Here is a 15553-nt window from a genome sequence, read left to right as displayed (position 1 = left end):
CTTGTAGGAAATCCACGGTCAAGGTGTTAATTCCTTCTCTATTGCTGTTTTGTATGGAGGTGTTCATGGAAAGCTTTGGGGCATAGGCTAAAGCTGCATATGGCCTCAGCGCTCATCTATGTCACTTTGGCCAAGTAACCCAACACCACTCTAGCAAGAATTCAGCCGCCAGGTGCCACCAAAAACAGAACTTCGCCTTGGTTTGGTTGCCTCTAACACTACCTCAGATATACACAGAGTTGTTAGCTGCTCCATATTCTCCTTCTTCTTTGTTTATAGTCCTTCCAGTCTTGATGGCGGACTTGCCTTGATGCTCCTCCATTTTGCTGGGTCCAATGCTAATCCTTCCTCTTTCTAACACTTCCAGGTCTTGTGTCACTGTTCCTCTCCATGTTATCCTTGGGTCTTCTAACTGTCCTCTCTCTGGGTACCTCAGTATCCTCCACCATCCTCAGCACTCCGCCCTCTCCTCTCTTCATGTGTTCGAATCATTGCCAGCTTCTCTGGGTCATTTTCTTAAATATTTTGGCGCCCAAGCTCACATTTTTAAGGCTTTTATAGGAGTTTCAGGCATTCCCAGGGTGGTTTAACCCGGTAGCAGCGGGGTTGATGTTTCTTAACGGTCCCTCCAAGTGAGAAAAATGAGAAAAAATCACCCCTCACACAAACCATTTCATAATATATATCAAAGCATTTGTGATCAGTTTATGTATCATCTATTTTGGGGGTAAATATCATGGCACAAATTTGGCCTGTTGCTGCTACCGGGTTAATGATATGTACCTTGGTGTGACCACTTCCTTCCTCTCCTCAGCTGCTGTGGAGTGCTGCCCTCCACAGCAAGCAAGGGCTGCCCTGCCCAGACCACAGCAAGAGGAGGAAGAGCTCTGCATTACTAAGTTAAGTACCTCACTATGACATTCTGAGGGTTTGGCTTCATTTTGCCTTCTATTAAAACTTTTTACTTTCTAACGAACCTTAATCTTTCTCAGCCTGCCTCCTCCTCCTCCTCCTTCAACTTCCTTTACCTCCTTGTGTGAATCTGTCCGTCCTGAGATCCGGCGAGACCATCCCGACGTCGTAACACCCGTTTGGGAGTGGGGGACTCATGAAGCTGGGGGCAGCAGCCCTAAGGTGGGGAAGGTTGCGACACCTCCACTCCGTTTCGGCGGAATGTGGCTGGCTAGGGTGGCCTGAACCACTGTCTGGGTTGTTTGTCGTTCAGTCGGATTGAGGATCTGCCTCCCTTGAGGTGCACATGTCATAGTGGTGGCAGAAGAGTGTGTGAAGCTGATGTCATCCTGACGTCGTAACACCGTTGGGCGGGCGGCTCTCATGTCAAGTCTCCCTCGGTGCACATGTCACAGAGGTGCAAACAGCATGGCCTTCTTTCCTATCTTTTCCCCCTCCTCCTCCACCCCCTCCCCCACACACACCTCCTGCTGTTATATCGTCACCCTCATAAAGTAATTGCCTAAGTCATTTTTCAGTGATTTCCATTTTTGTTAAGTTGTCTTAGATATTCAGGGTTTGAGTGTTCTAGAATTGCCTTTTTATTTCTGCCTAAATCTTAAGCCAAATGAGATGATGACGTTCTCTTCTTGAAAAATAGAAAATAACGACTTGGGCGGTTTCTTTACGAAGGTGGCGAGATTGTAATAGGTTTTGCACCCTCTATTTAGGGATGTGCACTAATTTTCGTCTCTTCTCTTCCCCTCCTCCTCCCCTGGCTGGCCGGGGAATGGAGGAGGAGCACTAGGACGAAGAGGTGAAGGGAGGCGCTGGGAGAGACGACTCGAGCACAAGGAGGCAAGAGACAAGAAGCAGAGACGCAGGAACGGAAAGGTGAGCTCTATCTCTTTATCCTGGATTTTTACCATTCATATTTAATTTACTTGTGACACTTTTAACCCGGCCACTGCGATTGGCATGGATTTGGCCTTCACTGATAGCCTGGTAACATGCACTCCCAGGTCTCTCTCTGGCTCTGTGGCGGATAGTGGAGTGTTTCCCATGTGGTATTGGTGTGCTGGATATCCCTTCACTGGTAGCCTGGTAACATACACTCCCAGGTCTTTCTCTGGCTCTGTGGTGGATAGTGGAGTGTTTCCCATGTGGTATTGGTGTGCTGGATATCCCTTCACTGGTAGCCTGGTAACATACACTCCCAGGTCTTTCTCTGGCTCTGTGGTGGATAGTGGAGTGTTTCCCATGTGGTATTGGTGTGCTGGATATCCCTTCACTGGTAGCCTGGTAACATACACTCCCAGGTCTTTCTCTGGCTCTGTGGTGGATAGTGGAGTGTTTCCCATGTGGTATTGGTGTGCTGGATATCCCTTCACTGGTAGCCTGGTAACATACACTCCCAGGTCTCTCTGGCTCTGTGGTGGATAGTGGAGTGTTTCCCATGTGGTATTGGTGTGCTGGATATCCCTTCACTGGTAGCCTGGTAACATACACTCCCAGGTCTCTCTCTGGCTCTGTGGTGGATAGTGGAGTGTTTCCCATGTGGTATTGGTGTGCTGGATATCCCTTCACTGGTAGCCTGGTAACATACACTCCCAGGCTCGTCGCTGCTACTCGGTGAAGCCACAAATTTATCCCATCGCTGCTACTGGTTTAATGATCCTGTGGTAGCTTGACCCTTCTTCTGTGCCATGAACCTAATAAAACACTCATTAGAACATCGCTGATCTCTTTTTTAGCACTTGGATATAGTTAATGAGAGAGGTGGAAGTGTAGCTTGACCCTTCTTCTGTGCCATGAACCTAATAAAACACTCATTAGAACATCGCTGATCTCTTTTTAACATTTGGAAATAGTTAATGAGAGAGGTGGGAGCATCTCTGAACACCAACTTCTGCTCACTCATCCTGGATAATCACAAACTCATGTAGACTCAGAAAATGTAACCTTCATTAGACTAACAACAGAGTTTCTTCCAGGCAGCCAGATGGTCGATGCTGTGAAGAGGAGGAAGATGACTGCAGGAGGCGGTGTGTGTGTGTTGGGGAAGGAGACGACGGCACCACCCTCACACACAGCTGGTTAAGGTACCGACTGATTTCTTTCGTTGCAATCAAAACTTTTTCATATGGATTATTATGGGTAGAGGTCTCATAGTGCTGTTGGACATGAATTCATTTAGCGTGAAGTCTTCTGCAAGTGTAAACCTTCCTAATTCCAGACATATTTTAACCCGGTAGCAGCGACGGGCCAAATTTGTGGCTTTACCGTGTAGCAGCGACGGGCCAAATTTGTGCCATGATTTAAACCCCCCAAAATAGATGATACATAATCTGATCACAAATACTTTGATATATATATTATGAAATGGTTTGTGTGAGGGGTGATTTTTTCTCATTTCTCTCGCTTAGAGGGACCATTAAGAAACATGATCCCCGCTGCTACTGGGTTAACATTAACATAACATTTTGGCGCCCAAGCTTGCATATATTTGACTAGGCTTTCATGGGACTCCTGTGCCTTTCCACGGGTAGCTTTAAGACCTTGGTGGCAGTTTGACCCTTTTCAGTTTGCAGAAAATGTAAACCTTTCTCTGATTAACAAATTTTGGGGCATACTTAAATAAACCATTTCAGCACTTAAGCTCACATATTTGACAAGGGATTTCTGTGTCTTTCCACGGGTAGCTTTAAGACCTTGGTGGCAGTTTGACCCTTTTCAGTTTGCAGAAAATGTAAACCTTTCTCTGATTAACAAATTTTGGGGCATACTTAAATAAACCATTTCAGCACTTAAGCTCACATATTTGACAAGGGATTTCTGTGTCTTTCCACAGGTAGTTTTAAGACCCTGGTGGTAGAGGTAGACGACCCTTCTTTTGTACCATGAACGTAGAAAACACACTCACTAGAACTCAGTTGATCTCCTTTTTGGTGATTTTGAAATAGTTGATGTGGAAGCGACTGACAGTACCATTTTTTCCAGGCCTGCAAGAGAGCCTAGTCAATGAAGAGGAAAAGAAGACAAGAATAAAGAATAAAGAAGACAAGAAGAAAGAAGAGAGGCAAAACAGGAGGAGGGGATTTTTTTTCTGTCTATACCTGAAGTGTGATGAATTTACTAAGGGTATATTTAAGCCTGATATAACGTACTTTAAGGTATATTTAATGGTACAAGTGTGTAGCCTACTTTTGCCTGGAGTTGGAGACGGTAAAATACTCTCCGACTCCTTTATTGTGGTGCTGTGTGGTTTGTTTACTGTGGTGCGATGTGGGTCATTTACTGTGGTGCGGTGTGGTTCGTTAATTAAGGTGAGGTATGGTTCGTTTATTGTAGTGCGGTATGGTTCGTTTACTGTGGTGCGGTGTGGCTCGTTAATTAAGGTGAGGTGTTGTTCATTTATTGTGGTGCGGTGTGGTTCGTTAATTAAGGTGAGGTATGGTTCGTTTATTGTAGTGCGGTATGGTTCGTTTACTGTGGTGCGGTGCGGCTCGTTAATTAAGGTGAGGTGTGGTCCATTTATTGTGGTGTGGTGTGGTTCGTTAATTAAGGTGAGGTATGGTTCGTTTATTGTAGTACGGTATGGTTCGTTTACTGTGATGCGGTGTGGCTCGTTAATTAAGGTGAGGTGTGGTTCATTTATTCTGGTGCGATGTGGCGTTGCGGGCTTTAATTTCCCTACCACTGCACCAGACAAGGGTACGGGGGAGGGGGTGGAGTCAATTTTTTTTATATCCGACTCCACACCCGTGCTAGAGTGTAAGAGTATTGATGGAATATATTTAAGGTGCTGGGTGATACTGTGGTGCTCTCGTCGCGGCAACCCATTCTGCTTCTGCATATTAACCCGTACTGCTGCATGACGCATAGCAACCTGTGTTTTTTTCTGCTGCCGCAACGACTCGTACTGCTAACGCATAATGACCTGTGCTGCTTCTGCTATTGTAACAACTCTTACTGCAATAACTTACTGCTGCTTCCATTTAAAAACGTATAAACGCATAAACCCGCTGTGTTGCCAACTTGTCAACAACCCAACTAATGAATTTTCTGATCAAAGATCAAAGAGAGGATTAGGCCTTCAGGGGACACCTCTTAAATAAAAACGCGCCTGGGACTTTTACCTCAGAGGTGGTGTGGAAAAAAAGTCCAGTCACGAAAATAAGTATCTTATACTCCATGAAAGTGTCTCAGTCTTATGAGAACACAAAGGTTGAGAGGGCTCAGACATTCTGTTGTTTACTGCACACACTCCCATGTTAGCAGTAAGGGTACTAAATTCTGATCTCTGTACAAAACAACCAAATATACATAATAACGAACAGAGAGTTGAATAAAATGTGTGCCTGCATTCTCCGTCAGCAGCGTAGACGTAACATGGGTTGAAAAAATGAGTTATTTAATACAGCCGCTGGCCAACGTCTTGACCCCAGAGTCTTTGTGTTTGTCTCCGCATCCTCTGCACTACACTGCACAGAATCTGGCGAGTCTGGGTTGTGACAGCTGTTTCCCAAAGCCTCCAAGGATACCAGTCAGGCTTATGAGTGTTTTTTGTGTTGTTGGGGAAGCCTTGTCTAGGCTCGCAAATCTACACCTGGAAATACTACTACCAACACAACCCATATGAAAGCCTTTCCTAAAACATAAAACCTCTACCAGTGCCTTACCAGACGGCACCACTGATATTAGTGTCCCTCATATGTTGTGTCATTGAGGGAGTGTTTGGGTCTATTATTTGTTCTATATATATAAGGTATTGAATTTGCACTTATTTTTTATACGGATGTTAGTGTCCCTCATATGTTGTGTCATTGAGGGAGTGTTTGGGTCTATCATTTTTTTGTTTTGGATGCCCCTTTATGGATCTAAATAATGACATCCACCTTAAAATAAATGTATGTGTCTGTGGTCATCCCAAAGCTGAAGGTTGGTATCTACTCCACTGGTTTTCATGTGTTTTCTCGGACAGCTCAGATTATTAGCAAATGTTTTTACCTGTCCGCTGTGATTGGCACGGATTTCGCCTTCACTGGTAACCTGGTAACATGTACTCCCAAATCATTCTTTGTCTCTGTGGTGGATAGTGGAGTGTTTCCCATGTGGTATTGGTGTGCTGGATATCCCTTCACTGGTAACCTGGTAACATGTACTCCCAAATCATTCTTTGTCTCTGTGGTGGATAGTGGATAAAGGGTCGTTGGTCATGATGGATCGCCTGAAACTATATGATTTTTGTCGTTTTTTAGTGTATTAACTTTCCCAAACTTCTTTTATCCTTCTTTTATTCCCTTTCCCTCTTCTTGGCCCTTTTATCCTCTCTCGTGGAAGTTTGTGAAAGATAGAGAAAAGAAGATGATGGATTGTTTAACTGATTTCCCGGAGCAGTGTTGGAAAGGAAAACACAAGACAATCTGTAGAAAAAAATATATATATAGAGAGAGAGAGAGTAATTCCCTCTCGGGGTCCCTCCCTGTCGGGGTCAAGGCTTTGGTCACCTCAATTACTCGATCGTTCATACGGAATTAAAAAGGATTTGATCGGACACACCTGGCCACGAGAGAGAGAGAGAGAGAGAGATTGACAGCCTAGGAAAACACACACACACACACACACTACCACACACACACACACACACTACCACACACACACACACACACACACACACACACACACACACCTTCCCGTTACCTACCCCTCTCTCCTTCCTTCCCTCTCCCTCCCCCTCTTCCTCCCTTTCCTCCTCTCCTTCCCCCCTTTCTCCCTAACCCCCTCCTCCTCTGAGTAAGCAATATATGACCAACGAATGATTATGGCATTGGGTAATCACCTCCTCTCCCTTCCCCCCTTTCCTCCCCTCCTTCACCTCTCCCCTTCACTTTCCTTCCCCTTCTCACACGAACCGTTCACAGCCCCTCACTTCCCCCTATACACACACACACACACGCACAGGACACGTAAGATTGATAGATATAACTCTTCGATGCGCTACTGACAACTGACAAGCGGGTAGAAAAGGGTGAGGGGGCAGAAAAAAAATATATAAGCCATTCTATTCCAACTAGTTCGAGACAAATGACTGATATGACTAGGCACAGCTCGATCAATAACTGGGAAGGGTTATGTAGTGTTGGAAGTCTTCTGTGGGGGTGATGAGGGGTTATGTGGTGTTGGGAGGCTGTTATGTGGGGCTAGTGAGGGGATATGTGGATTTAAGGAAGGTCTATGTTGTGTCAATGAAGGGTTTTACGTGACTTTGGGGCGGATATGTGACGTTGGGAGTGTTGAATGGGGTTGTAGGAGGGTTATATGGTGTTGGGGAATGGTTATGTGGTGTTGGGGAAAGCTATGTGGGGTTAGTAAGGGGTTATGTGGATTTAAGGAAGGTCTATGTGTCAATGAAGGGTTTTACGTGACTTTGGGTGGATATGTGACGTTCGGGGTGTTGTATGGGGTTGTAGGAGGGTTATGTGGTGTTGGGGAAAACTATGTGGGGTTAGTAAGGGGTTATGTGGATTTAAGAAGGTCTATGTTGTGTCAATGAAGGGTTTTACGTGACTTTGGGTGGATATGTGACGTTCGGGGTGTTGAATGGGGTTGTAGGAGGGTTATGTGGTGTTGGGGAATGGTTATGTGGTGTTGGGAAGGCTATGTGGCATTGTGAGGGTACTACATGGCGTTCTGGGGAAGAATATGTGAATCTGTGGAAGGGCTTTAGCGGGCGATATGTGCCAACAATCATGATTCTCGCGCATCGTGTTCACTAGATACAATGATAAACATATGTGGGTATGTGTTTTACGGGGTTATGTTGGGGTTGGGGCTTGTCACGTGGGTTCAGGGGTTAGATATGAGGCGTTTAAGGGATAAGTTCACCAGCGATCGACGGCAACTTCCTGGAAAAAGTCCTATGCTTCGAAAATAAAAAAAAAAGAAACAAAAAAAAGGAGCCCCGGTAAGTGCTGCCCCCTGTGAGCAAACACGCCTGGTATGCCATTCATTCAGCAGGGGACGAGGTGAGAATTCAAAGCCCAAGTCGTGTTTTTTCGCCGTGCATTCAGGCTAATTTCGGGCTATTTTTGGGCGTTCGGGGCGTGGTACATTGCTTTTCCTGTAGCCACAAGGAACGTACAGGTATAGGACGGTACGTGGAGGTGTTTCCATAGCCACAGACAGTACATAAAGCGATAATTCAACGTCGATATTGCCTACTCTCAGCCGCCAAGAAGTCCCTCCCAACGTACTCCGTGAACTCCCGTACGCGTGCTTGGGCTGTGTGTGGGCGTTTTGGGTGTGATACATTAGATTTCTAGCACTAATGAGGAAGCTGTAGGCATAATATTGTACGTGGAGGTCTTCTCATGGCCATAAACAGCTCATAAAGGGTAAATCAGCGTATATACAGCCTCCCCTCCCCGCCCAGCGCACCCGTGAACTCCCGTGTGTGTGGGCCTTTGGGCGTGATACATTAGTTTTCCATCACTGTTAAGGAAGCTGCAGGTATAATATTGTACGTGGAGGTCTTCCCATCGCCATAAACAGCTCATAAAGGGTAAATCAGCGTATATACAGCCTCCCCTCCCCGCCCAGCGCACCCGTGAACTCCCGTGTGTGTGGGCGTTTGGGCGTGATACATTAGTTTTCCATCACTGTTAAGGAAGCTGCAGGTATAATATTGTACGTGGAGGTCTTCCCATCGCCATAAACAGCTCATAAAGGGTAAATCAGCGTATATACAGCCTCCCCTCCCCGCCCAGCGCACCCGTGAACTCCCGTGTGTGTGGGCGTTTGGGCGTGATACATTAGTTTTCCATCACTGTTAAGGAAGCTGCAGGTATAATATTGTACGTGGAGGTCTTCCCATCGCCATAAACAGCTCATAAAGGGTAAATCAGCGTATATACAGCCTCCCCGCCCAGCGCACCCGTGAACTCCCGTGTGTGTGGGCGTTTGGGCGTGATACATTAGTTTTCCATCACAGTTAAGGAAGCTGCAGGTATAATATTGTACGTGGAGGTCTTCCCATCGCCATAGACAGCTCATAAAAGGATAAATCAGCGTAAATAGCCTCCCTCCCCGCCGCATGCCCCGCCCACCGTCTCCCCGCAGCCAGTCCAATACACTTCCAGTCAGGCCTTCCCAGTACATTGTATCACCCGGCTTCTGGCTGAACACAATCCCACTCACGTCAGTTACCGTACCCAAGCAAACACTGTGCATGAAGCCTAACTGTTGGTGTAGGTTATACGAGCGGAAAGGATTGATCTGAGCTCCTAAACGTCATTTTATTGTTGTGTCTGAAGGAGTTGTCGTAGAGCTGGCATCGCCCTCCCTGGCCCGCTAGATTCAACTAAGGCCCGTTCTCCCTTTTTAGGGGGTAATTCCTTCATCATCAACTAAGGCCGCCTCTCTTTTCCTTCATTTCTTACGTTATAGGCGTGATACATTTGTTCTCCAGCAGTCGTAAGGAAGGTACAGGCATAGGACAGTAGGTGGAGGTCTTCCCATGGCCGTAGACAGCTTATAAAGTGATAAATAAACATTTATACAGCCAGATCGAATAGGCAGGGAGGGGGGTGGGGTCGCACTCTTCGGCAGGGACAATCTAAGTGTGTCATTAACAACTTAATCAAGGAAGATAGGCGTCAAGATATAGGAATGTGTGTGTAATTGGGGATTTCAATGATAGGAACAGAGTGGGATACTTTATCCGGAGACCAAGAGGCACAGGATTTGTTAGATGTGATACAGGATAGTTTCCTTAAGCAGTTAATTAGAACACCAACGAGGGAAGAAAATATTTTGGATTTGTCGTTAACTAATAGAGAGGACATAATAAGCAACATTGAGGTTGGGGATTCATTAGGTAACAGTGATCATAAGGAAATTAGATTTAATATTAAATGGGAGGATAGAGTAAGCAGTAACAACACATTAATACCTGACTTCAGGAAGGCAGACTATGAGGGGTTAAGAAATCAGCTGCAGAAGCTTAGGGGAGTGTAGAGGCCAGTAGGAGCACAACAAACACTTTTCTCTGCAGTGCAGTTTATTTGCAGTGCAATTAAATTGAGTAACAGCAATAAGTAACAAGGGCTGCGCCAGTCGTCAGTAGCCAGTGGTCCGCTTCCCCTGATTCGCCGCCGCCGTCGTAGGCCTTCCCAACAGCGGGCACTCGGACTCCGGCACACAGCCGACGGTGCCTCGCACAGAACCTCGCCCCGGGCGGTATGAAGGCCTTCTTTGCGGGGCCTCCTTCTGGTGTGCTTGCTGGCCAACTGCCCTCTCATAATCGGGAACAGCTTCTTCACCTCGCTTCATTCCTCAGGCCTTTCCGCTGCTAACACAGCGCGCATGACTCACATCACTTAAATGAGAAGAGACTATTAATTACACAAACGAGCAATTCTCTCTCTCTCTCTCTCTCTCTCTCTCTCTCTCTCTCTCTCTCTCTCTCTCTCACTCTCGTTTTAATCACCCAACAAACCATTCTCACTTCCACACACATACAGGGAGTGAGATCAGAAGTAGGTCAGGACCCAGAGCAGGGAGGGGCGGTAATCTCTGGTGAGGTCACTAGTCAGGTCAGTAGCTTGAAGGGTGAGTACAATAGTCTGGTCAGGAGATTAAATTAGGACAGAAACAGTTTATACCTCACAGGGAAGTCAGGTCAACAGGTAATTACCCGCGATGGATGACAGACAGGCTAAAAACTGAAATAGGAAGGAAAAGAGGACTATATGTTTCATCCTGGGTGTGATCCACGGGGTGTCTGAGGGATGGACTCTTCGTGCTTTCAATGGGAAGAAGTGTTGGTAGGCTGTGGTGATGGTGGCGGTGTAGCGTTTCCACTTGTCATGGACATCTTCCACGGTGAGAACCTCAGTCCAGCGGTGGTGCGTGATCCACTGTCCGAAAGAACGGGTGGCTGAATCCGTTGCCGGCCTGTAGGTCTTGGTGATGGGTGGAGCCTTGCTGGAAATGGTGGGTGCAGGTGTCCACAGGACTGAGAGGTGTGTGCTCCGTCCCATGGGGGGGAGGGGCCTAGGGGGGAGGTAGAGGTGCGTCAGGTCAGTGAGGATTAGATCTAAGGTGTTTGGGCCGTGTGTGGGGAAATTAACCACCTGTGTGAGGTTTAGTTGTTCTTTTATGTCACTAGTTTTAAGCTGATTGAAGTCACCACAAACCATTACATTTGCTGACGGAAAAAATGTGCGCTGTTGGTCCGTGTTTTCTATGATGTGGTCGATTAGCGTGGAGGCGGAGGCAGCACAATGATGATACACAAGGCTGATGAGCATCGAGGCAACGTTGCGGGGGTGGGAGGGGGGGGACAGCCTCACCCAGAGGGTTTCGACACCCTCAGGGGGCTCCACCGGAAGGAGGGTGGTGTGCAGATGGGAGCGGCAGTAAAGCACTAACCCCCCGTACCTCGCTTGCCTGTCCTGAGGCGATGAAATAGTTGGTAGTCGGTGATGCTGCAAACTTCTGGAATTGTCTGCCATGCTTCTGTTATCGCCACAACGTCGGCACTGGTGGACTTGATGGTAGTGATAACCTCGTCAAGCTTGTTTGTGAGTGAGGTCACGTTGAGAGGAGCACGGTGGGTAGGTCATACCACTGGCGCGGCACCTCGAAGTGTTTGTATTCCTTGGTCTGCTGGGTATGTTGTGAGGCACACGTTTGTCTTTTCTCGCACTGCGGTTTCGGAAGAGTTTAGTTTCTTGATCATTTTCACTGGCGGGTAGGCAGAGGCACGTCGCAGGCGGTATAAGTCCGTTGCACTGTATCGTAGTGCTGGAGGGCACATTGCACTTAGCACCGATAACGAGAAGAGTAGTAAGATCATGTCCTTCCCGTGTGAGGTCGGAACACTACTACTACTACTAATAATAATAATCTATCCGTTAGTTGCGTTGTGAGAGGTATGTTTTCTCGTATTCTCTTACAAAGCAATCCATTGGCCACGGCCCCTCCATTAATTGTGGCCGACAACCAACTTTATTTAGTTAATTTTGCAAATAGCGTTATAGAACTTAAAGCTAACCGAGCCTCTGGGTTGATACCATTACACGTGACCACTTCCATCGCAGGGCAATGACATAAGCGATATTTTCTTATATAAACTGAACCCTTTTGCCCTGGTAGGTACAGGTGCTGTTGGCCAGGTCGATGCTTCTGCGCTATTTCGACTCTTTTCCTTTCCTTTTCTTTCCTTATTGTTCTCAGCAAGTCTTGCAGGTTGGTTTTCTGCTCGCCTTCTAGATGTTTAGAAATATCCTCATCCACCCAATTTCTTGAGAAGGCACTCGTATCCTCAGAAATCCTCTACGGGGAGTATTAATGGTGATACGATTTATTTTCTGTCGCTAACTCTAAGACGCTGCCATTCAGTGTTTCCTAAACAATTCTTACCCTCTTGGCACTGGAAAGAAAGGTAATTTTACGAGCAATCTTTTGGTATCCTTAAAGATGCTCTACGTGCAGCACAGACGGAGATATAAGCAGGTAAAGATTTCACCCCCCTCCTCGGCAACTCTACGGGGCTAAACTACCACATTTCCCCCGCGAGGCCTTAACACGAAAAAGTTAAAAAATTGAAAAATCGTTATTCCTTCTTCCAGTTTGATGAGAGAGGTTGATGTACGTGAAGAAAAAAATACTAAAATTTCTGGTGCTATCAGAATTGCGATAGGCCTAAAACTGACGGAGTTATGAACGGTTTTGTGAGAGCCTTCGAAAACTTTCTAAGCCTCTAACTCTTGAATCAATGCGTGTTGCAATATGCCCGATTAGCAACTGGTAGAAAAAATTCCGAGGAACACGCTGGTGCTTTCAGAATTACGCTACCACTAATGGGTATAGAGATATATCGATTTGAAATTTCGCACTTTTTCGACATTTGTGGCAACGTCACTAATTTATTATCAATCCTTTCTTCTTCGTCGAAATATAATAAAAGTCTTATATTTTGACAAGGAATGCAACGCTGGTCTCGGATTTGCGCTACGACCTTTAGTTTTGGAGATAGCATGTCATTTTTTAACCGCCTGTCACGCTTTAACTACTGCAGATATGTTTATGAAATTGAATATCTTGAGGTGACTCGACACGGCCTATATTGTGGCGTTATCAGATTTAAGATTTAACGCGTATTTCCAAAGATAGCTTTTTTTGCTTATTTTGCTTGTGTATTATTGAACAACTGATATCTGATGTAAAATTTGACGGAGAATAACGTGGCGTCGTCAGAATAGAGATAACTTTATTAGGTATCAAGATATCCTAGCTAAAGCGTTTATCAGAATGTTTTGATTCTGCATAGATTCCTGCATCCATGTCTAAGTAATGTCTTAATGTCGGGCATGATTTGGAGAGGGAAAATAACGAGGAATCCATTTCTGGTCTTGGTTTTGCGCTAGCTTAATTATTATAGAAGCTATTAGCTATATTCTGAGAAATGGTCGTAACCCTCAATTTTATCCTCTCGTTTTTTCTCGTGTTCGTTGCACTCATCTAGTGTAGAATTTGACGCTGAACATTTTGATGCTTATTAGAATCGGATCGGTAGAGTATTAACGGAGCTATGAACGATTTTGTGTTTCCACCGTTATGAAACTCTCCGGTGTTTACGGCCAGAATTTCACCTCCTCTAAAACCATCTTTTTTCAAAAATGCAAGTTTCGTTATTCTTGTCTCCAGCTTGATCAGAGAGGTTCATAGACGTGAAGAAAACAATATTAGAATTTCTGGTGCTATCAGAATTGCGCTAGGCCTAAAACTGACGGAGATATCTATGATTTAAAAAAACGTGCTGAAACTTTGAAGGCCTATAACTCATTTAATACTGTAAAGTTTTGTATGCCCAATTGTCGCCTGGGAGAACCAGTTACGGGGAACACGCTGGTACCTTCAGAATGACGCTACAACCAATAGTTATGGAGTTATTATGATCTGTTTTTCGCGTTTTTTTTTAACTTTGATCCAACGTCCTTCGTTTAATATCTATTTTTTCTCATTCATCAATAGATAATGAAGGTTTTAGAATTTAACGATGAATACAACGCTGGTCTCGAATCTGCGCTACGACCTTTAGTTTTGGAGACAACACGTCATTTCTTTAACCACCTGTCACGCCTTTACTAGTGAAGATACGTTTATGGAAATAAGTATCACGAGTTGAACCGACATGAGCTATAATTTGACGTCTTCAAATTTAACTTTGAACGTGTTTGGTTCTTTTTTTTTATTTCTTGACATTTCTTGATGAGCAACTGATACAAGGTGTAGAGTTTGCCGGAGAACACGATGGCGCTGTCAGAATCAAGATAGCTTTTTTCGTTATTGAGCTATACTGGTCCAAAGTTTGGTCTTAACGGTTTTCGCCTGCGCCTCTTGCTGTGTCCATGTTTTCCTCGTGTTTGTGGAGCTCCCCGGGTGTAGTATTCGACGCTGAACATTTTGGTCTTTACTAGAATCCGATCGGTTGAGTATTAACGGAGTAATCAACGATTTTGTGTTTAGGGGGGGGGGAGTGGTCGGGTGGTATCACCGGGGTGGTGATAGGGGTCTTGGGCAGGGGGGGGTTATCTATAGGGTGGCCCGGGGGAGGGGGTGTAGGGGGCGGAGGGGGAGGGTGAACGATGTTTTTTATTTTTCGTTTAGTTTAAAAATGTTTCGTGCTGTGAATTCATATGTTGTGTTTAGTTTTTATAATGTATCGTGTATTTTCTTTTTTATATTGGTGGCGTGTTTTACCATTTTTGAAGGGGCGCTGTAGACTTTTCTTACGTTACTGAGCCTAAAAATAAATAGCATGTTGTCTGACGTTCCTAAAATTGGTGAATAAGCTTTAATATTGTCGATAGAGGTTTGTTTTGATCAAACCCTTACGGAATGATATACTCTTTTAAGTTTTTCATTTCGACTTGGTGATCTAAAATGGCGGCAGTCCAGTCCACCTTATAACACCTTCTCCACTGCCTTCTCCACCTCCTGCTCCACCTCAACATTCTCCACAGCCTTCCCCTTGACCTGCACGGCCTACTAAACGAAGGTACCAGCTCGTCGTTGCCCAACACGCGTTAATATTAAGCCATTAGACGGAAGATATTGTGGGCCATGGTGCCAAGTTGTGATTTTCAAGGGTGGTTTAAGCGCCAAGTGTCTACGAGAGTGCCACAAAGGGTATGGCCGTAGTATTCAAGGGCCATGGACCACCGAAGGGCCATTAGAGGGAAGATACTGTGTGCCATGGTGCCAAGTGTCTACGAGGGTGCCACAGAGAGTTAGGTAGACGCCCCTGCCATGGCCTTACTCAACTAGGGCCATGGACCACCGGAGGGCCATTGGAGGGGAGAAATAATGGTCCATAGTGCCATATTTTGTGATTTTCAAGGTTAGTATCAGTGCCATGGTGCCTGGGTAGGCCTATATAAAGGTGCCATGGTCGAGCGATGCCACGTACAGCCTGGGCCATAGTAAACAAGGCCCATGGACCAGAGGATGGCCATAGTGTGTGTGTGTGTGTGTGTGTTTTGAGGATATTGTGTAAGTATTTTAAGCCTGTGTGTGTGTGTGTGTGTGTGTG

General features: G+C 45.6%; 2 long non-coding RNA genes across 4 annotated transcripts in view; both read left to right on the top strand.

The window, feature by feature from the left end:
• Positions 1–1389: 1389 nt before the first annotated feature.
• On the top strand, positions 1390–6347 carry LOC126984136 (uncharacterized). Its single transcript, XR_007736432.1, has 3 exons — positions 1390–1845; positions 2946–3053; positions 3952–6347. It is a non-coding gene; the product is annotated as an uncharacterized LOC126984136 (long non-coding RNA).
• Positions 6348–15031: 8684 nt separating this feature from the next.
• Positions 15032–15553, top strand: part of LOC126984134 (uncharacterized) — a 4853-nt gene continuing 4331 nt past the window's right edge. For all 3 annotated transcript variants that reach the window (XR_007736431.1, XR_007736428.1, XR_007736429.1), the window contains exon 1: positions 15032–15361. This is a non-coding gene — a long non-coding RNA (uncharacterized LOC126984134). The remainder of the gene's footprint in view (positions 15362–15553) is intronic.

Source organism: Eriocheir sinensis, chromosome 56 (genome assembly GCF_024679095.1).
Source record: "Eriocheir sinensis breed Jianghai 21 chromosome 56, ASM2467909v1, whole genome shotgun sequence".
In the NCBI taxonomy this organism is placed as follows: domain Eukaryota; kingdom Metazoa; phylum Arthropoda; class Malacostraca; order Decapoda; family Varunidae; genus Eriocheir; species Eriocheir sinensis.
This window is presented reverse-complemented; position numbering and strand designations above follow the sequence as displayed.